General features: G+C 46.7%; 1 protein-coding gene and 1 long non-coding RNA gene across 4 annotated transcripts in view; one reads left to right on the forward strand and one right to left on the reverse strand.

The window, feature by feature from the left end:
* PTGR1 (prostaglandin reductase 1) overlaps positions 1–5,261 on the reverse strand; it is a 47,138-nt gene extending 41,877 nt beyond the window's left edge. For all 3 annotated transcript variants that reach the window (XR_008317721.1, XR_008317722.1, XM_053302899.1), the window contains exon 1: positions 5,156–5,261. The gene's annotated coding sequence lies outside the window, so the exon portion shown is untranslated. The remainder of the gene's footprint in view (positions 1–5,155) is intronic.
* Positions 5,262–7,183: 1,922 nt separating this feature from the next.
* LOC128342992 (uncharacterized) lies at positions 7,184–11,726 on the forward strand. Its single transcript, XR_008315288.1, has 2 exons — positions 7,184–7,312; positions 11,466–11,726. It is a non-coding gene; the product is annotated as an uncharacterized LOC128342992 (long non-coding RNA).
* The last annotated feature ends 10,522 nt before the right edge of the window (positions 11,727–22,248 follow it).

Consider the following 22,248-nt stretch of genomic DNA (forward strand, 5'->3'; position numbering starts at 1 on the left):
AGGTGAAGGAAGCAATTCTGGAAAGGGTGAAGTCTGCAAAATACTTTGCAGTTATTCTTGACTGCAAGCCTGATCTGAGACATCAAAAGCAGATATCCAAAGTGCTTCATTATGTTGACATGACTTCTGAAGAAGTGAAGGTAGCAGAGAACTTTTATTGACTTTCTTCCAGTTCAAGACAAAAGTGGAGAAGGATTATCAGAATATCTTATATCTGCAACTAGATGGATTTAGCCTTCATATTAGTAATTGTAGGGGGCAGGGATATGACAATGGGGCAGATATGAAGGGCCAGCATCGAAGTGTACAAGCACGGGTCCTTCAGACCAACCGCCAAGCCTTTTTCATTCCATGTGGCTGTCACAACTTAAATCTAGTACTGGAAGACATGGCAAAGTGTAATTCCCAAGCCATTACGTTTTTGCGGGTTGTATGGGGAATTTACTGTATATTTGCAGCTTCAACAAATTGACGGCAAATATTGCAAGCACATGCTCCACCTTGAACTCTGAAGCCATTATCAAACTAGGTGGGGCTGCTGAGTAGAGTGTAAAAGCAATCCATTACCAGATAAGTGGTATCAGGAATACTTTGCTCGAAGTAGCAGAAGAATGTGAGGACTCAATGGCTCGTACTGATGCAGAGTCTTTTGCCAACCATGAACTCAAAAAATTTGAATTTTTGTTGGCAATGGTTGTATGGTAAAACATTCTTTTTGCTGTAAACACAGTGAGCAAGCTACTTCAGTTCAAAGAAAAGTAGCTTGATGTGACTATCACACACATCTATCATAAACAGATGCAAGGGTAGGCCTGCACAACATCCGGCCCATGAGGCCTTTTTTCTTGGCCTGCCACTCACTTCCCGAAGCCTTGGAGATGCAGGGTGCATGCATGTCCTCATTCAGAGCATGCATGTGCCCTGTATCTCCTTTAGGAAGCACATGTGCCCTCATTTCCAGGAAGCTCCCAGTTCCAGCAGCAGCTGATAGCCGCATTTTTGTGCTCCATTTTCGTGTAGTTTCAGCCAGTGCTGGGCTCCCAGTCTGGCCGGGAACGCCTCTCCCTGCCTTTGCAAGCAGGGAGAAAACATCTCGGCCACGCTGTAAATGCGGCACTGGATGAATTTTACTTCCAAACGGGGTGTGTGGTCCCATTTGCTAATGTGGCCACACACCCCACATCTGATGTCATATGCGGGGGGCGTGGCTGGTGCCACCAGTGGCAGGCTGGACTGGGACCGCCAGCATCCTTGCTATGCCACTGGCTTCACTAGTTGAATTTCTGTCCTCCAAGCAGTTGCTAAATGCAGAGAAGCCTGCCACAAAAGTAGATGTCTTTCATGGCAAATAAGTAAGGTTGCAGAGGAAGGGATTTTCTACACTTGCTTCAGAAAGATGATATCTCTTATTTGATTATGTATTTCAGGTTTTCTAATGCACCACCTTCTATTTCCGATTACTGAGCCAAAAGAAATTTGTTTTGTAAAAACTGCAGTGATGCTAGTGGCAGGATTGTTCATGCAAAATTTGGTTTCTGTAGGTGGTGTGAGTTGCAGTTATGTACGTTTTACACACCTTTAGTTAAGATCAATAGTTTTAAAAAATGACTTGGAATAGTTTGTAATGTATCTGTTTGAATTAATTCTGCTTAGTCAAGGAGAAGGTACCCCTTGCTTAGTTTTTATCACAGGAAAAGTGAATGTCTGTAGCTGCTATCTAAAAATTGGCAAAACTGATGGTGTGTGTGTAGACACTTATCTTGCGGAGGCGGGCGGGGGGGGACACCATTAAGTCCAGGCTCCAAAATTACCTAGCTTCACCTCTGCTACTGGATGCCCCTGCCAGTGGAATTTAAATGCTTGCATTTGCAATGCTTTCATCACCTAGATCCACATACATGTGTGAACAGATATTTTCACCCATGAAGTCAGCCCTCTCTCTGATCACTCAAACCCGTGTGCAGTTTAAAATAAATATGTGATGGAAAACTCATCAAGAATCACAATAAACTGGTAAGATCAGCCTTTTAATTTAAAAACATCAAAACTCATGCTAGAATACATTTGTTAGTTTCTAAGGTGCCACAGTGATAAAACTGCCCCCCCGCAACAGACTAACCCCTGCTAACCTGGCAAAGAGGCACCTTTTAATGTGGTGATTCTCTTTATTTAGCAGGGGGAGAGTAACTGGCCCTGTCCACCCCCAGCACAGTACCTCCAGTGACTGTTGCTGGTGTCTATCTTACGTTTCTTTTTAGATTGTGAGCCCTTTGGGGACAGGGATCCATCTTATTTATTTGTTATTTCTCTGTGTAAACCTCCCTGAGCCATTTTTGGAAGGGCAGTATAGAAATCGAATTAATAATAATAATTTGGGAGTTATTCACACATAGCTTTATGCCGCGGGGTATCCGAGGAGCGAATCTACTTCACAGTAGATTTGAGGCAGTTTAATGAGGCAGCTGAAGCTTCCCTCCGCCCTCAGAAAACTTCTACCATCACAGGCTCTGGTCCACACCACTATGGAAACAGGCTCAGCCATTCCAGGGGTCCTGCCTTTATCGATGCTGATGTAAAGGCAAATCACCAGTTGCCATGAACTGGGTCAGACCATTCATCCATCTCTCCTAGGACTGTCTGCTCTAGCTAGCCACAGCTCTCTGGGTCTTGCTCATTACCTGCTACCTGTCCCTTTAACTGGAGATGCCAGGGATTGAACTTCAGACCTTCTGCGTGCAAAGAATATGCTCTTATCACGGAGCTACGGCCCCTCCCAGTAACCCTTTGGACACTTAACTGGGGCTAAACCCCAATGAAACCAGTGGGACTTGCTTCCAAGTAAACAGGCATACAATTAGGGTATTAGTGGGGCTGAATCACTTATTAGGCAGCCAAGCATCAACCACCTTGCATTCTAACAGCATAATCCTGTGTATTCACTAGCAAGTTAAGTCCTGCTGACTTCAGCTGCACATACTCCTAAGCATGCACAGAACTGCAACCTAAGAAGGTTCACTCGTACCAGTAACAATTTGAGACACTTTAGTGCCTGAAGCAGAACAGCAAATGCCTCCCACTGAGCATCTGCTTCCCCACCCCTTTCTGGGCTGCCTGGCTGAACTTGTCTCCAGGTTGTTCAGAATGTATCACCATGTGAGGCAGGCCTTACCCCTCTCTGTACTCCTCCTGACCCCAGGAAGAAAGTGGGTGAGAGTTCTGCCAAACACTTGCGTCTCCCTTTTGGCTCCCTCCTTCCTGGGAGCTGACAGCCACTTCCTTTCTCACCCTTCCCATGGCATGTTGCACAATCTCACAAAAGGCTGCCTGCCTGCTATGGAAGATGGCCCACCTCTCGTGAGGCTCCAAGGTCCTGGTATGTTGTCCCCATCACCACGGCAACTGAAATGCAGCCCATCTCAATGTTTCCTGGCAGCCTGCTGACCTATGGACATTTGGTGATGGGACCCACGGACTCAACCTTCTGCTGCAGAAGCACCTGCCTCTCTACCTGCTCCATGCAAGTTCAGCTTAGGCCAAAGGAAGCAGGGGTGAGCCTGGATGTTGGCTCAGGCTGGGATGCTCCTACCATGCCAGGTGGTATTACGGTGGTGGTGGTGGGCAGCTCTGCTGTGACTGTTGCTCAAATAGCAGGGGCAGGAATAGAGAGGAATGGCCACGCTTTCTCCTCTTCTTGTGCTCAACTTTGAAAAATGATGAGAGGGAAAGAGGCAAGAATGGTCCAGCACCAGGGGTGTAGCTATATTTGAGTGGATGGGTTGAAAGAACCCAGGGGCCCCAGCTTCTGAGGGGCCCCCAGATCCACCCCTCCCTGTTTTCTTCATTATCTCCCTAACTCCGAGGGGCCACTGGGGAGAGGGGAGAACAAGGGGCCCCCCTCCCCTAGCCACCCCCCTGCTCAGCACTCATAGACTTGGGCTAGAGTTACCGTGGCAGGAGCAAGTGGGGACACGCGCAGAGACACCTCAACATCTGCTGCCTCCCCTCCCTGCAAACCCACCACTCAAAGCAAGGAACTTCAGCCTGCTTTATGGTAGGGCCAGCCTTGACTCATACTTATTTAGGAGTGTGTTAAATTAAATTTGGGGGGTGGGATTTAATAATGAGAGATATACCTTTGAGTAGACGCTTTTTAAAAAGAAATTACAATTATACTTCTATACTTTGGCAGGGCAGGCAAGAAAGAAGCAGCCCTCAAAATAACCCTCCTCTACTTGTTAGCATGGAAACAGCAAAGGAGCTTTCTCAGAATTTGCAAGAGCCATGTCAAGAGACCTCCTCCTCCTCCCATTTTTATTTTTATTGCCCTGCCCATTTTAAAATTTAACTAGACAAACATTTGCCCAGAGACACAGAAGGCGGGCACAATTTCAGGGCAATCAAGCTGGATCACAGATCAGCAACAGAGTACATAACTGTTGAGTTGCATTGGAGTTACTTGTTAATCTGACACTTTCCAAAAAATAGTTCATTCCACGCACTCTGCCTGAACAGCTCATGATGATTGAAGGAACTTGAAAGTAACTCAGACCCACTTGGAGCAATTAACCCAACTATTGTCAAAAGTCAAAGCAAGGACTGCACTTGAATACCAGCAGTTATGTCACTACCTTTCCCCTCAAAATGAATGGAAGGCTCTGTTGCTTCTGACTCTCATGTCAAGGCAAGCAAACGCAAACAAGTTCCAAATTCACCCCTGCTAACCTGGCAAAGAGGCACCCTATTAAAGTGGTGATTCTCTTTATTTAGCAGGGGGAGAGTAACTGGCCCTCTCCACCCCCAGCACAGTACCTCCAGTGACTGTTGCTGGGGTCTATCTTAAGTTTCTTTTTAGATTGTGAGCCCTTTGGGGACAGGGATCCATCTTTTTTGCTTGTTATTTCTCTGTGTAAACCTCCCTGAGCCATTTTTGGAAAGGTAGTATAGAAATGAAATCAAATAAATAAATAAATACTGAAAGGAGTCTGGTAGAAATATGTTGCCCTGCGTCCATTGCTCTCAGAGTCCATTTTTCCTGTTGCAAAGTCTGCCCAGCTTCAAGAAAGCATCCTTTTAAGAACACTTAAAATCATAACAGATTTAAGTAGTTTGCAGATAAGATCCCATCATGCCTCTCAGTTTGTTGCCCACTACTAACCTGTGCAAATGCTTGAGAAGGCTGACTTCCACCACCCAATACAACAAGGCAAGTTGCTCCGCTTTCCTTCTTCTCTGCAGAGCTTTGAATCTGGAGAGGGGACTGGGAGTGGCTTGCATGCGTTATATATATTCTGGGGTGCCCTCTGCTGCACCTTTGCAACATGACAAGTAAAAGCTACCAATTTGCATTGCTTTGCTGGGAAGCTGAATTTCCTGCACAGTTTGCTACAAAAGATTTTCCTGAACCTTTTATTTCTGCCCTGCCCCACATTAAAAAGGAAGGCCTTTATAAAATGATATTGAATATCTTTTCCAATATGGCAGATAAGGTTGTCATTCCGTGCATACCTGCCAACATGTCCCTATTTTCCCATTCAGGTGACATGTTGACAAGTATGTCAGTGCATGTTGGCAGGTATGTGCTGATTCAGCAGGTACATGCTGCTGATTCACCTAGAAGAGGCCTGCTCAACTTAGCCTCCCCCAGCTGTTTTTGGATTACAATTCCCATAATCCCTAGCCACGGTGTCCAATAGCTAGGGATTATGGGAATTGTAGGTAAACATCTGCAGGAGGCCCAAAGTTGAGCAGCCCTGACCAAGAACTACCACCACCACCACCACTTCAAGTTCTCCCTCTGGAGAGAACTTGAAGTTCTCTCCCTCTTGAGAGAACTTCAAGAATCCTGTGGCAGTGGCGGCAGGGGTGGAGAGAGAAAGTGGCAGCAGGGGGGAAGAAAGCAGTGGGCGGCTAGAAAAAGCGGCCGGCCAGAGAGAGAAAACATTGGAGGCAGGAAGAAGGAAGAGGAGGGGGTGAGCTAAGAACGAGGGAGAACTAGAGGCGCAGATGCTCTGCGCCTGGGCAAGCTAGTTGTTGTTGTTATTATTATTAAGTTGGAACTAGCTTAAATTGAAAGTGGTTAAAACACATACAGCACTGCTACTCAGGTCTTGATTACCCCCCCCCACATACTCCACCCACCCACCCCCCTTATTCAGGAATGGAATGTTGGCAGCCCTAGACCCTGATAGTATCTGTACCACCACATTCCCCAAGACCAGCAGACCCACCCATGCATTGCTCCATGTGAGTACCCTCATTTGCTGCCTCAGAAGCAAAGTTACTAGGTTGGTGTTTTGCCCTCTTTCTCAGGACAGAGGTATTCTCTGAGCCATGCCAGCGAGTCAGGTCAGTCTGCACAGGCAGATACCATCTCCTAAGTTTGCATCCTATGCCCATGGGGATAGAGGACAATTGCCCCTTTAACTTTTATCTGCAACAGGCAAGTTGTGCAACTGAGAGGTGCACGGCCACATCCTTGATTTAAAGAAGCACTTGAAAATGCCATGCTGAGTTTACTTACTTACTTACTTACTTACTTACTACATTTATAAACCACCCCTTTGCTAAGCAGGATCTGCCCTGGTTTGCACTTGAATGGGAGACTACATGTGTGAGCATTGTAAGATAGGGCATGGGGCTGCTCAGGGAAGAGCACCTGAATGCTTGCATGCAGAAGGTTCAAGGTTCTCTCCCCGGCAGTATCTCCAAATAGGGCTGTAAGAGAGACTCCTGCCTGAAACCTTGGATATGCCGCTGCCAGTCTGTGTAGACAATACTGAGCTAGATGGACCGATGGTCTGACTCAGTATATGGCAGCTTCCTATGTTCCTACTTGCCAAGTTTTTATGAAGCTACCTTGCTTGCAAGTGCACCATGGGGCAGCACATCCTTTGGATTTTTTAACCCTCCCTGCCTCTGCCGTTTCTGGTCTCCTACCTGTCTCCCTTGCCAGCTCCACCCACTGCCACACGGGCTCTAGTTCCACTCCTCTTCCCTTATGTTGGGCTGGCCAAACCTTCTGAGGTGCACTATAGACACTGTAGGTTGGCAATAAGGCAGTGGGAACAGAAGGGGAGGAGGCAGCAAGGGGGGGGGAGCTCAAAACGAAATGCGAAATGCTCAAAACATTTACCCCCCCCACACACACACACACCCCGAACTGCCCCAACTCCAGACTGGTTCATGCACATCCCTAGAGCTGGTTTACTGATTGGGGTCAGCAGGTAGACCAGTCCTCTGAGGGGCGCTAACAAGCTGAGTCCAGAGTGGCACTAATGCAGTGTTTGTGGCTGATCAGAGACAAACAGAAAAAGTAAGCTTTTTGTCTGAACACTCTTGAAAAGTTTCTGGGCTACAGTTAAATCTTAGTTTTGTGAGAGAGAGAGAGAGAGAGAGAGAGAGAGAGAGAGAGAGAGAGAGATAATTTTTAAATGTTTGAAAGAAAAAATATATTTAGTTTTGTTTAACAAGTTTATTAGGGATGTGCGAAACATTCCAGGTACAGAACGATCTGTACCCCAAACAGCCAATTTCGGGTGATTCGAATCCGAACCGAATCACCCTTCTAGCCATCCGAAATTTTTCGGAGCCGAAACTAATCACCCCCGTTTCAGCTCCGAAATATCTGTTGTTTCGGCCCTCCATTTTGTGGCCAATAAATGCCTTCTTCTTCCCCCTCCATTTTGAGCAATGACGTCTATTTTAATTTCCCGCCTTTTTGCCTCCCATTGACTTCAATGCAAAAAGGTCTGATGTGATGTCTACTCGAATTTTGGGTCCCAGGGGCAAAAGAGTGGGGTGGGATGGTAGTGCCTAATGGGTGGAGGCTACCACCCCAATTGCAGAGTGATTGGGCAAAGGGCTGATTTTTGGTGAATTGTTGAAGTTTATGTGTCTTTAAGGTTTTCCCCCATTAGGTATAATGGAGGGTGTATCACTTCATGTCAGGGGGAAAGGGGTGGCCTAGAGCAGTGCGGGGTTGGTGGTAGTGCCAGGTAGGGGCAAGGAAGCTACCTGAATTTTTTCAAAGGATTTGGGCAGAGGTCTGATTTTTGGTGAATTGTTGACGTTTACGCGTCTTTAAGGTTTTTCCTTATAAGGTATAATGGAGCTTTCAGCAGCCCCACAAGTGCACTTGGGGGATGCTGGGGTGGCCCAGAGCGAGTGGTGGTGTAGTGCACATAGGGTGCCAACCACCCCCATGGGTTGCTAACCCATGGCGTACAGGGTTCTGTTGTTTCTGAGGTTTTCTGAGTGTGGATTCTATGACAGCAAATGAGATTTTCAATGAGACACCATGAATCCACTCTGCTCTCATTTGCTATCATAGAATCCACACTCAGAACACCTCAGAAACAACAGAACCCTGTACGCCATGGGTTAGAGGAGAGATCTTTCCTGAGGAAGCCTGAGCGGGGAGATATTTTGCCTGAGGAAGGAAGGTAGGCTGGGAGTGGTGCGGCACCTCACGAAGGAAAGCGCTGCTTAGGTCTTAAATTAAACTTGTCAAGCTTAACTTAATCAATACAATTCCCAAGATTTATAGCTGCTCCGCCCCTGCTGTGGGGCCCAAAAAATCTTTTTCACTGGGGCCCAAATCAGCTCTTGGCGGCCCTGCTGGTGAGGTCAACAAATCAACCATCCGCAGCATCAAGAAGAATTAGGATGCCATCAGAGGTAGTGTTGCCAGGGGGACCCAGTCCTCTCTCAAGGTTTCATATGTGCCATGAGAGCCTGATGCTGAGAAGATGGAGAAGGCCCTGAACATCTGGATGGAGGACCAGGCACAGAAAAAAAGGTCCTTTCAGCACCCTGTATCACAGCGATTAAATTCACAACAAGGTATTGGAAACATGAACTGCACTCTGCCGTCTGCATAGGGACTGCAGTGACACAACACACGAAGTGTAGAAGCACACTTCCGAGATTTGTTCTAAAAACATTGTAATAATAATAATAATAATAATAATAATAATAATAATAATAATAATTTGATTTCTATACCGCCCTTCCAAAAATGGCTCAGGGCAGTTTACACAGAGAAATAACAAATAAATAAAATGGATCCCTGTCCCCAAAGGGCTCACATTCTAAAAAGAAACCTAAGATAGACACCAGCAGCAGTCACTGGAAGTACTGTGCTGGGGGTGGAGAGGGCCAGTTACTCTCCCCCTGCTGAATAAAGAGATTCACCACGGTAAAAGGTGCCTCTTTGCCCAGTTAGCAGGGTCTAGTCTGAAAAGCGCCCTGCTTTCTCCACAATCTGCCCTCACCTAACCCTCTCCGACCCCTTCCTAATTTTTTTTTTAAATGTTCATTCAGGGGTTTTTGCACAAAGATGCAAAGATGTATTTGCCAATGCTTTTGGCTGCCTGTCCCGAAAGCATCTGCTGTTATTTTTTCGGACATGTCAGCCCTGTTTCTTGGTGCACAGCTGGGTCAGTAACAGCGCTTATCAACATGGACAGCTTTTTATTTACCCCATAGAGAGCACTTGGGGCTTGCTCTTAACTTTGCTCAGGAGTCTTGTCAGCGCTTTCACGAAGTAGACAGCAGGGGGAGCAAATGCCTTTGGTCTGTTTTCCCCGTTTGGGACTGCAAGAGAGAGGGGGTCAGAGTTGGAGATGTTCTTATGTCGAACCCTTTAAAAATTATATTCCATCATTGTGGGAAAGCTCTAATTTATTTTCATAAAATTTATTCATCCCTACAATCTGTTGCTAAAATCGGTCTATCCGATCATGACTTTCTGCAGTTTTGCATAGTATTCTGTGGTGGGGGGAATTACCTCTTGCGTGTGTGTGTGTGTGTGTGTGTGTGTGTGTGTGTGTGTGAGAGAGAGAGAGAGAGAGAGAGAGAGAGAGAGAGAGAGAGAGAGAGAGAGAGAGAGAGAGAGAGAATTGCCAAAGGCTGTAATTTTCCTACTGCTTATATCTGCGCACATATAGCTTGGCGCAAGTGTTCAAGATAAGAGTAGCTGGTGTGATTGCATGATGGGAGTGTGTGTGTGTTTGATTTCGGAGGCATGAAGGTACTGCTTTTGTGCACACCAGCCAGCGATAATCGTTCCTGTGGCACAGTAACCTGGCCATAGCTGACACAAGGCAGATTGCCCTTCCCTTCCCCGTGAGGCTTCTCTTCCTCCACTTTCAGGCAGCATGGGCGACATCAGGGGCGCTTCGAGGCACCCTGAGGCACAAGGGAACCCGGGGGGCACAAGGGAGCCCAGGCACAAGGGAACATCAGCATGGGCGACATCAAGGGTGCTTCGAGGCACCCTGAGGCACAAGGGAACCTGGGCACAAGGGAACCCGGGGGGGGGCGTGTCTTGGAAACACACAGAAGTGATCGACCTCATATCAATCTGGGGTGAAAAAGAAATCTTGAGCAGACTGCGGGGTAGCCACTGCAACATCAAGACCTATGAGCATATTGCTAAAAAGATGTGCGAGAAGGGACACAAGAGAACAGCACTGGAGTGCAGAACGAATGAATCCATGCTTCCTTTCCTCCTAGAGAGCAGACGGAAACATCTCTCTCTCTCTCTCCTTACCTATCCATTATGTAGCCCTTTAAATTAGGTATAGGTCTTTCTTATCTAAGTGTATTTAACCAATAAATATTTAGTGTTTAGTTATACAAAGATCTCCATGTGATTTCTCTAAATAGCTGCAATATCCAAACCATCCTCTGCTCCCTACTCTGTAACTGGAGTGTGTGCCCTCCATAAACTTCCAAGACTACCTAGAGCCAGGGGCATAGCAAGGTTGGAGTGGGCCTGGGGATGAGAGTTTAACATGGGCCCCTCACTGTGGGCTGGTGGAGGCCCTGCCTGCCACAACTGCGCCTGGTGCTCACATGTAGTCTTCCCGAGCCATTTTTTGGAAGGGTGGTATAGAAATCAAATCAAATCATGAATGAATGAATGAATGAATAGTAAACCAGGGAGCACCCTGCTTAGCAAGGGGGTAATTCATGCTTGCTACCACAAGACCAGCTCTCCTCCCCTGTGGGTTCCAAATAAAGTTCCTGTTCCAAGCTTGACCATTTTTGTCAGGGCTGTAGCATGGCGGGATTTAAACAAACAAACAAACAATATTCAGGTGTAAGAGCACTTTTGTATGGCGGAGATAATCCTCGCCTACCTTGTCAGATGGCAGTAAGGATGGCAAGATAATGTATGGGCAACCTTTTGGACCCTTTAAAGCACGGGGGGGGGTGCTGCTGCTGCTCTGGGAGGATGGGACCAAGGGGGGCTCCCTGCACCAGAACTCTGGAAACCCTTGTTGGGTGTGATACTATGTCTCCTCCTCCTCCTCCTCCTCCTCCGGCTTCATCAGGTCTACAGCAAAGGCCATGGCGGGGTGTGGGGAACAGGGGTCCTCCAGAACTAGGCAGCCTGGCATATGCTCAGCTCTGATCTCCCAGGCAAACTGACTTGAGTTCTTGGTTTCTGATGTTTCCAGTGATCTCAGCGGCCAAGGTCTGGTAAAATGGCTGCACTACAGTCTGCATGGCGAGTATCTGGAATGGAACCTGAAGCAGAGGAGAGCTGAGGAGCTGAGGAAGACCCACATTGATGTCTGGTTGAAGATCTTGCCTGAGAAACTGAAGAAAATGAGAGAAGACAAGGGAACGCCCGAGGAGCTGTAACGGACGATGCCATCACAGGCTTGCTTTGTTTGTATCCCAACACAAGCACTGGCATCATGATTCATGCGATTGTTGTTTCAGTCTGAAAGATCTCTTTGTCAAAGCATGAAGCAAGGGCAGGGGCAGGGAGGCAGGAGGAAGGCAGGAGCAGGGGTTGGGGGACAGGCTGGGCTGCTTCTCTTGACACTTCTTAGGCAGCAGAAATTCCAGGGGGTGTTGTGGATTGGGAATATTGGCCCTGATTTTATTGGTGATGAGGAATATTGGTGATGAGGAGTCTGAAGCCCTAGGGGGAGGCTACAGAAGAATGTGGCATGTAAATATCAGGAACTGGAAGCAGGGCTGCAATGCTTAGTGGTTGATTAAGCCACTTAAAGCCTCTTCTGATTCATTAAAAGGTGTCCTTGGTTAACTGGCGATGTTGATCGGTGGTGGAATTGTAACTGGACCAGCTCTGCTTCTCTGTTACCTTCACCCTCTGCCAAGAGGGAAACTGAGGAGGACAATCTTACCAAAGCAGCGTGAATGGTGAGGGGTCAGGACTGCAGTTGGAGTCTGAGAAGAAGCTGGTTGGAAAGCCCCTCCCTTAAGTGTGCCCAGGGCCAGATGAATGGCACCCCTGTCCCACTGGGATCACCACCATAAGAGAGGCAGCCGTGCACAACTCTCTGCAAGAATCATGCCTCCCAAACACTCAAAGGAAGAATTTATTCTCTTGGGCGCCTTCCAGTTTACCTACTCAACCACGGTAAAATGCTTCTGTATTGGGCAGAGGGCACTGAAACCATATAGAAAGACTGTTGTGCAAAGCCACCAGCAGGGGGAGCAGACACAGAAAGTTTGGAAGCGCACATAACGGACACATAGTGACACTGTTCTAGTGTCCCATCTAAAAAGCGCCCTAGTGCACTGCTGCCTTTCTAAAAGCAATGGTGTTGGTTTAGCTAAAGAGAGGTTTGGCTATCTTGCTGTACTCCTAAATGCATTTAAATGGGCGGGGGGGGGGGGTTGTTGAAGTTCTTCCCAGAGTTGGTTGAAAGAACACATCCATCATGAATAGCTGGTATGAAAGGGATTATTAAGGAAATTGCAGAGAAGCTGGGAGTTCTTTGCATCTGTCTTCATGGCAGAGGATACTGACTATATACCCTCTCCAGAATTGAGTTTTTCAGGTTTAGCAGCTGAGGAACTGGGTGGATTTGAAGTGACAAGGGAAGATGTTCTAAACTGTCTTGAAAAGCTAAAAATTAACAAATCGCCAGGGCCAGATAACACCCACTCAAGAGTTCTGAAGGAACTCAAATGAGAAATTGCCGATCTCCTAGCAAAAATATATAACTTGTCCCTATAATCAGCCTCTGTACCAGAGGACTGGAAAGTAGCCAATGTGACTCCAATTTTCAAGAAGGGATCCAGCGGGGATCTGGGAAATTACAGGCCGGTCAGCTTAACTTCGGTGCCGGGTAAATTGATGGAAAGCATACCTAAGGACAAAATTGTTAAGCATATAGAAGAAGAGGCCTTGTTGAAGGAGAACCAGCATGGCTTCTGCAAGGGAAAGTCTTGCCTCACTAACCTTTTGGAGTTCTTTGAGAATGTCAACAGGCATGTGAATAAAGGTGATCTGGTAGACATAGTATACTTGGACTTCAAAAAGCTTTTGATAAAGTTCCCCACCAAAGGCTCTTGAATAAACTTAGTAGTCATGGAATATGGGGACAGGTTCATGTATGGATTGGTAACTGGTTGAAGGACAGGACACAGAGAGTAGGAATAAATGGACAGTTTTCACAATGGAGGTAGGTAGGAAGTGGTGTCCCGCAGGGATCAGTACTGGGACCAGTGCTCTTTAACCTGTCCATAAACGATACAGAAGTTGGAATGACCAGCAAGGTGGCCAAATTTGCAGATGACACTAAACTATTTAGGGTAGTGAAATCCACAACAGATTGTGAGGAACTCCAAATAGATCTCTCCAAACTGAGGGAGTGGGCGACAAAATGACAAATGCGATTCAATGTAAGCAAGTGTAAAGTGATGCACATTGGGGCAAAAAACACCTACTTCACATATATGCTTAGGGGATCTGAGCTGTCAGTGACTGACCAGGAGAGAGATCTTGGGGTTGTGGTGGACAGCTCATTGAAAGTGTCATCTCAGTGTGCGGCAGCTGTGAAAAAAGCTAATTCCATGCTAGGAATCATTAGGAGGGGGATTGAAAATAAAAATACTGATATGATAATGCCCTTATACAATTCTATGGTGTGGCCATATCTGGAGTACTGTGTACAGCTTTGGTCACCGTATTTTAAGAAGGATATTGTAGAACTGGAAAAGGTGCAGAAGAGGGCAACTAGAATGATCAGGGGCCAGGAGCACCTTCCTTATGAGGCTAGGCTACAGTATCTGGGGCTCTTTACCTTGGAAAAGAGGCACTAAGGGGAGACATGGTCAAAGTATATAAAATTATGCATGGTGTGGAGAGGGTAAACAGAGAGAAATTCTTCTCCCTTTCTCACAACACTAGAACCAGGGGTCACCCCATGAAACTGAAGGTTGGGAAATTATAGGACCAACAAGTGGAGGTACTTTTTCACACAGCACATAATTCATCTATGGAATTCCTTGCCATAGGATGTGGTGATGGCCACCAGCTTGGATGGCTTTAAAAAGGGTTTAGACAGATTCATGGAGGGCAGGTCTATCAATGGCGACTAGTCTGGTGGCTGTGGGCCAACTCCAGCCTCAGAAGCATGATGCCTCTCAATACCAGTTGCAGGGGAGCAACAGCAGGAGAGGGGGCATGCACATACCTCTTGCCTGTGGGCACCCCAGAGGCAACAGGATGCTGGACAAGATGGGCCTCCTTGGGCCTGATCCAGCAGGGCTGTTCTCAGCAGGGCTTTTCTTATGTTCTTATTGTCCTCCCCTCTCCTCTCTGCTGCTCTGTCTCTTGTTTTTCACAGTTTGTTGCTTAAAATAGAGGCTGAGGAGGATAGGGTGGTTCATTTGTGACCGGCTTGCTCTTGCCTCAACGAAATGGGAGGCACTTGGATCATTTCTTTCCTTCTTGTGGAAGCTCAATCAATGTCCTTTTAGGCGTAACCCAAAATGGCTGGAAGACAGTTGGAGTTCTCCAAAGGCTCCACTCCAGACCCTCTTTCGAATGTCAGGGCACATTTCAGAGAAGTCCTTCCCAAATGTGTGGCATGCATCTGCCATGTCATGGAGTCCTTGCTTTCATAGGGCAAACCAGCCAGTGTGGGGGCCCCTTCCAGTTAATTCAAATGGGGGTTAAAAGAGCGAGTCCCGGGGCAGCCGCCCTGCTTGCCATGCCCTAAGACCAGCCCTGCGTTGCTGATGCCCCCTCTCTGCTGCATCTGGGATTAGGGGGCAGCCAGGCCTCCAGATCCAAGGGTCCACTTTCAGGCTCCGATCTCCACACGTCGCCTCTCTGGGGGAGTGCCCTGCTCTCCTGCAGAGTCTAAACAGAGCCTCCATGCCCCGGCTTGCCCTTGGCTCACCAGCGCTCAGTGGGTCTGCCCTGCTAATCAGGCCTTTTTCAGAGGCAGCGAGGGATGACTGGGTGTAGCTCTCTCGCCCTGGGAGACGAAGAATGCCTGGCTCAGTTCTGTTCCTTTGTGGACATGAGCTTGACTGGCGGCCACTTTTCAGTAAACTGACACTTGCAAGAACAGTCTCGTCATGGAGGAAGACAGATGGAGGTGTTGCTATGACCCAGAGCTCACCCAAGCACAGCAGCTGGTTTCAAACAAGATTTGGTAATGAGAGAAAGATTAGGGACAAGCACACAAAAACCACATTGACCTGGAATGGGTGTTTCCAAAACAGGGACTCAGGAAGGAGTCGTTCTTCCTCGAGTCACTCACAGTGCAAACACTATTGGGAGGTACTACACCTTGTTCCCTTTGGTGCCACAACTTTCACACAGGTAAGTGCAAATCCTACAGGCCAAATGCCAGGAGAGGTGCCTGTTGTATCCAGGACACACAAGCTATAAGTTCATAAGAACATAAGAACAGCCCTGCTGGATCAGGCCCAAGGCCCATCTAGTCCAGCATCCTGTTTCACACAGTGACCACCAGATGCCACTGGAAGCCTACAGGCAGGAGTTGAGGGCATGCCCTCCCTCCTGCTATTACTCCCCTGCAACTGGTACTCAGAGGCATCCTGCCTTGGAGGCTGGAGGTGGCCTACAGCCCTCTGACTAGTAGCCATTGATAGACCTGTCCTCCATGAAGTTATCCAAACCCCTCTTAAAGCCATCCAGGTCGTTGGCTGTCACCACATCTTGTGGCAGAGAATTCCACAAGTTGATGATGCATTGTATGAAAAAGTACTTCCATTTGTTGGTCCTAGATTTCCTGGCAATCAATTTCATGGGATGACCTCTGGTTCTAGTGCAGGCCTGCTCAACTTAGGCCCCCCAGATGTTTTTGGACTACACCTCCCATAATCCCCAGCCACAGTAGCCAATAGCCAAGGGTTATGGGAGTTGTAGGCCAACATCTGCAGGAGGGCCAAAGCTGAGCAGGCCTGTTCTAGTGTTATGTGAGAGGGAGAAGAATTTCTCTCTATCCACTTTCTCCACATCATGCATGATTTTATAGACCTCTATCATGTCTCCCCGTAGTCGTCTTTTTTCTAAACAAAAGAGTCCCAGGTGTTGTAGCCTTGCCTCATAAAGAAGGTGCTCTAGGCCCCTGATCATCTTGGTTGCCCTCTTCTGCACTTTTCCCAGTTCTACAATGTCCTTTTTTAGATGTGGTGACCAGAATTGTATGCAGTGCTCCAGGTGTGGCCACACCATAGTTTTGTATAAGGGCATTATAATAATAGCAGTTTGAGCCAAGATGGTGTTCAGCCAGGACTCTACTTTTGGAGCTCTGTAGCTTTTTACTATTCTACCCATTTTTAATGAGCTTAATATTTATTTTAACCTTACAACAAGTGCCTGCAGTTTTTCCTGTGTACTTCCCCTTCCCTCTGGAGCTGTTTGGAACCTTTTCAACCCCTTGGAGTTTTTCCATCCTTCACCCTTATCTGTTGGAGGAATGAACTCAAAGAAATGAGCCTGCTCATCACCAGAGCAACAGCCTGTTAAGGCAGGAGAACAACAGAGACGGGACCATTATCTGAAAGGTAAAGACCTTGAGAACTTTATTGATACATTTTCTACCAAAAATAGATTTGCTGTGTTGGATGAGGAGGTTTCCAACTTGCACGACCAACCCGCCTTTATTGCTGCTGCTTCTCTGACAAAGAGGACTCAGGAATTAACTGAGGCTAACCCTGATATTTCTGATGTGGATACGCTCAAAATCCTTTCCAGGGAGACACTATTAATTCTGGAAACACTTTTGGACATCTATGAAAAAATACACAATCTGGATGAGAAAATGAGGGGTGGTGGTGTTGAAATTAGATATGGACTCCCTAAGGGAGGCTCTTAATGCACAAGGAGTAGCTAAAAACAAATTCCATAACAAAGGACTTGGCTGTAATAATTTGCCAAAATACACCCTGCCCAGAGCTAGCTACAGCACTTGGCATTATTCTTGCAAGTTCCAGAGAAATCAAGTCTCCATATCAGTTTGGTCACTCTCCCCAGAATTATGGCTACTGGGCAAGTCAGACAACAATTAGACAATGGTTAATAGAAATCCTCAGGTGTAAATCTTCCTTCCGTGATATCATATCAGTTTATTGGCTCCCAAACGCTGGGTTTCACAAGAGACTGGTTGTGGCATTTTATCATGATGTGATTCCCTCAAAACCTTTCAGCATTCGTAACCATTTGGAAGGCCTTCAAATATTCATTACTAGGGTTTTCCAGATTGAATGTATATTCCCTCTCTGTAAGAAAAAGCTGAGTGGTCAGATTGGTGCAGGAACAGCTGTGCTTCCAATGGAGGCTGACCCTGATAAGATAAAGAACAAATGACTATTGAAGTCTGGCAGGCTGACAAGCTCTTGTGACACCTGCCCATAAAGCAAATATTTCCTTCTTAAGAAACCAAGTGTCTGATACATCTAGCCCAGCAACTGATTCAAAGCTAACAGCAAATAAAAATGCTGAAAGCATGAAGGAGGCTATCTGCTCCCTCAAGGAATTACAGGCACTTTGGACCAATGCTCATGGTACAGCTGGAATAGTCTTAGACTTGGCAAAACAAAGGCATAAGGTAATAAACAACTTGATAGACTTGGAGAGGGCGCCTTGGAGGAGGGGTAGCACTGTATGTTAGAGAAGGGATAGAATCTAACAAGCTAGAAAACCTAAGTGGACTGGAGTCCTCCACAGAAACCCTGTGGGTGACTATACTAGGCCAGAAAGGAATCGTGCTACTGGGGACATGCTATCGCCCTCCAGATCAAAATGCCGACAGTGACTGGGAGATGCAGAAGGAAATCAGGGAGGCATCAAGGAGAGGCAGGGCAGTAATTATGGGTGATTTCAACTACCCACACATAGACTGGGTAAATTCACATTCAAGTCAGGACAAAGAGGTCAAATTTCTAGATACGCTAAATGACTGTGCCTTAGAACAGTTGGTCATGGAACCGACCAGAGAGAAGGCGACCTTGGATCTAATTCTGAGTGACACCCAGGACCTGGTGCGTGATGTCAGTGTCATCGACCCATTAGGGAACAGTGACCACAGTGCCATCAAATTCAGCATACATGCGGGGAGAGAATCACCAAGGATGTCAAACACAGACATTTTAAATTTCAAAAGAGGAAACTTCTCCAAAATGAGGAGTATGGTGAAAAGAAAGCTGAGGGGGGAAATCAGGAGAGTCACTTCGCTCCAGAGCGCATGGAGTTTACTCAAAACCACAATACTAGAAGCCCAGTTAGATTGTATAACCAAAAGGAGGAAAGGTACCACTAAGTCCAGGAGGATGCCAGCATGGCTAACGGGTACCGTCAAGGAAGCCATAAAAGGGAAGAAGACTTCCATCCGAAATTGGAAGGCCTGTCCAAACGAAGAGAACAGAAAGGAACACAAACTCTGCAAACGAAATGCAAGGTGACAATAAGGGAGGCAAAAAGAGAGTTTGAGGAACATTTAGCCAGAAGTATCAGGGGGAATAACAAAAACTTCTTTAAGTACATCAGAAGCAGGAAACCTGCCAGGGAGGCAGTTGGGCCATTAGACAATGAGGGAGTGAAAGGGATTATTAAGGAGGATATGGAGGTTGCAGAGAAACTGAATGAGTTCTTTGCGTCTGTCTTCACGGCAGAGGATACTGAGCATATACCTGTTCCTGAACCAGGCTTTTTAGGGATGGAGGCTAGAGAGCTGAGTCTGATAGAAGTGACAAGGGATGATGTTCTAAACCGTCTGGAAAAACTGAAAGCTAACAAATCACCAGGGCCGGATGGCATCCATCCAAGAGTCCTCAAAGAACTCAAATGTGAAATTGCCGACCTCCTTGCTAAAATATTTAACTTATCCCTGAAATCGGGCTCTGTACCAGAGGACTGGAGAGTAGCAAATGTAACACCGATTTTCAAAAAGGGATCCAGGGGCGATCCGGGAAATTACAGGTCGGTTAGCCTAACGTCCGTTCCAGGCAAATTGATGGAAAGCATCCTCAAGGATAAAATTGTAAAGCACCTAGAAGAACAGGCCCTGCTGGGAGTGAGCCAGCATGGCTTCCGCAAAGGTAAATCTTGCCTCACCAACCTTTTGGACTTCTTTGAGAGTGTCAACAAGTATGTGGATAAAGGTGATCCAGTTGACATAGTCTACCGGGACTTCCAAAAAGCTTTTGAGAAAGTTCCTCATCAAAGACTCCTGAGGAAACTTAGCTGTCATGGGATAAAGGGACAAGTACATGTGTGGATTGCTAACTGGTTGAAAGACAGGAAACAGAGGGTAGATATAAATGGAGAGTTTTCACAATGGAGGGAAGTAAGAAGTGGGGTCCCCCAGGGATCTGTATTGGGACCAGTGCTTTTTAATTTATTCATAAATGATCTAGAAGCAGGGGTAAGCAGCGATGTGGCCAAATTTGCAGATGATACCAAACTCTTCCAGGTAGTGAAATCCAAAACGGATTGTGAGCAGCTCCAAAAGGATCTCTCCAAACTGGGGGAGTGGGCGACAAAATGGCAAATGCGGTTCATTGTTAGCAAGTGTAAAGTGATGCACATTGGGACGAAAACCCCCAACTTCAAATATATGCTGATGGGATCCGAGCTGTCGGTGACGGACCAGGAGAGGGATCTTGGGGTTGTGGTTGACAGCTCGTTGAAAGTGTCGACTCAATGTGCGGCAGCTGTGAAAAAGGCAAATTCCATGCTAGGGATCATTAGAAAGGGGATTGAAAATAAAACGGCTAACATTATTATGCCCTTATACAAAACTATGGTGCGACCACACTTGGAGTACTGCGTACAATTCTGGTCACCACATCTTAAAAAGGACATTGTTGAACTGGAGAAGGTACAGAAGAGGGCAACCAAGATGATCAGGGGCCTAGAGCACCTTTCTTATGAGGCAAGACTACAACACCTGGGGCTTTTTAGTTTAGAAAAAAGACGACTGCGGGGAGACATGATAGAGGTCTATAAAATCATGCATGGCGTGGAGAAAGTGGAGAGAGAGAGATTTTTTCCCCTCTCACAAAACACTAGAACCAGGGGTCACTCCATGAAATTGATTGCCAGGAGGTCTAGGACCAACAAACGTAAGTACTTTTTCACACAACGCGTGATCCACTTGTGGAACTCTCTGCCACAGGATGTGGTGACAGCTGACAACCTGGATGGCTTTAAGAGGGGTTTGGATGACTTCATGGAGGAGAGGTCTATCAATGGCTACTAGTCGGAGGGCTGTGGGCCACCTCCAGCCTTGGGGGTGGGGTGCCTCTGAGTACCAGTTGCGGGGGAGTAATGGCAGGAGAGAGGGCATGCCCTCAATTCCTGTCTGAGTCTTCCAGCGGCATCTGGTGGGCCACTGTGCGAAACAGGATGCTGGACTAGATGGGCCTTAGGCCTGATCCAGCAGGGCTGTTCTTATGTTCTTATGTTCTTATGAGAGTTCAAAAGTGCTTGACCTAGATGCAGCAGCACTTCCTTCCTCTGGTTACTGTTTGCCTGCGGAGTCCTCTATGGTGGATAATTCTAATTCCATCTTTAATTTGGAGGCAAGGTCTGATACTTTGAAATACTGATGGAGGAGGACCCCAAATGACTCCCAATTTGCCAAACTATGAAACTCCTGTCTTGGAATGTAGCGGGATGGGCTGCAAAGAAGAACGATGGCTTTTTAAAAAGATTATTTGTCTGAATTTGATATACTGATGCAAGAGACGGATGATGGCAGATATAGAACTGGAGGGTTGAAAGTGTTCTATGGGTTTAAAGCCACTCCTGGGTCTTACTAGGGTAGAGCCAGGGGGGGGTTGGGCTTATTTATCTCCACCAAACTGCGAGTGGAGATGGATGAGTTGGCATCATATCTCCATTTTGCCAAATCTGTTGCTATTAAGATGAAGGAATATAATATTCTGGTTATAAATGTATATATTTCACCACAGAAATTGCATGCCAGTATTAAGGAGACCTCAAACATTACATTGATAACTTCTTGGCACAATTCTTAAATTACTATTGTATAACTGGAGGTGATTTTAATGCTAGAATGGGGCCAAATGATGTTTGTTTGTATACAACTTACCAAAGCTATCCTCCAGAAAGAGATTGCCCGCCGCCATTACAAAAACGGCAGTCTAAATATTGGGTTTGCAATAGGGATGTGCATTTTGATTTGGGTACAAAACATTTTGTGTCCAAAAATGGCTATTTCGGACATTTTGTACACCTACCAAAAATGAAAAATGCCACAAGGAAGATTTTTGTACCCAAATAGAAATGACTCCATTTAGGAAACGAAGCTTTGTATTTCGGGGAAAATTTTGGACCTGTGGGGAGGGAAAGCTGCCGGTGGCAGGAGGAGGATGGGGACCGACTGGGGCAGAAGAACACAACAATGGGGAATGGACTGGGGTGGAAGGGAGGAAGGAGGCAGTGGGGAGATTGGCAGTCTGCAATTTGGCTTTGGATTCAGAGCAAGTCGTCTCCAAAACCGAAAATTGGGGTTTCCAGGGAGCTGCATTTTGGACCCTAGCTGAATTGGGGGGGGCTTCGGATTCTGCCAAAAACAAAACAAAAAGATCTGAAATGCACACCCCTTGCAACCTAGCAGGTCTGTATTTGGCTCATACAATGAATGTACTAGATATGTTTGGGCTAAACAGAGCAATGGATAAGGACACAGTGGGTGAATTGACCCACTGGTCTGGGCTAAGAGCGAGTGTTCTGGACTATGTATTTTTATCATGAAATGTGCTTAACTCTCTGATTCAATTTTGCATTGAGGGACGAATGGCCAGTGACCATCTCCTGCTGTCCCTTACATTAGAGACACCAGGGGATGGGGTCCACCTTGAGGAGGTTCCCCATTTTGACCACTGTGAGGGTTCCCGGTTAATAAGGGCCAAATGGTCTCCCCGGATAGAAAAGCAAATCAACGATCTCTTGGTCGCAGATGACTCCTTACA

This window comes from Hemicordylus capensis, chromosome 2, assembly GCF_027244095.1.
Source record: "Hemicordylus capensis ecotype Gifberg chromosome 2, rHemCap1.1.pri, whole genome shotgun sequence".
Lineage (NCBI taxonomy): Eukaryota > Metazoa > Chordata > Lepidosauria > Squamata > Cordylidae > Hemicordylus > Hemicordylus capensis.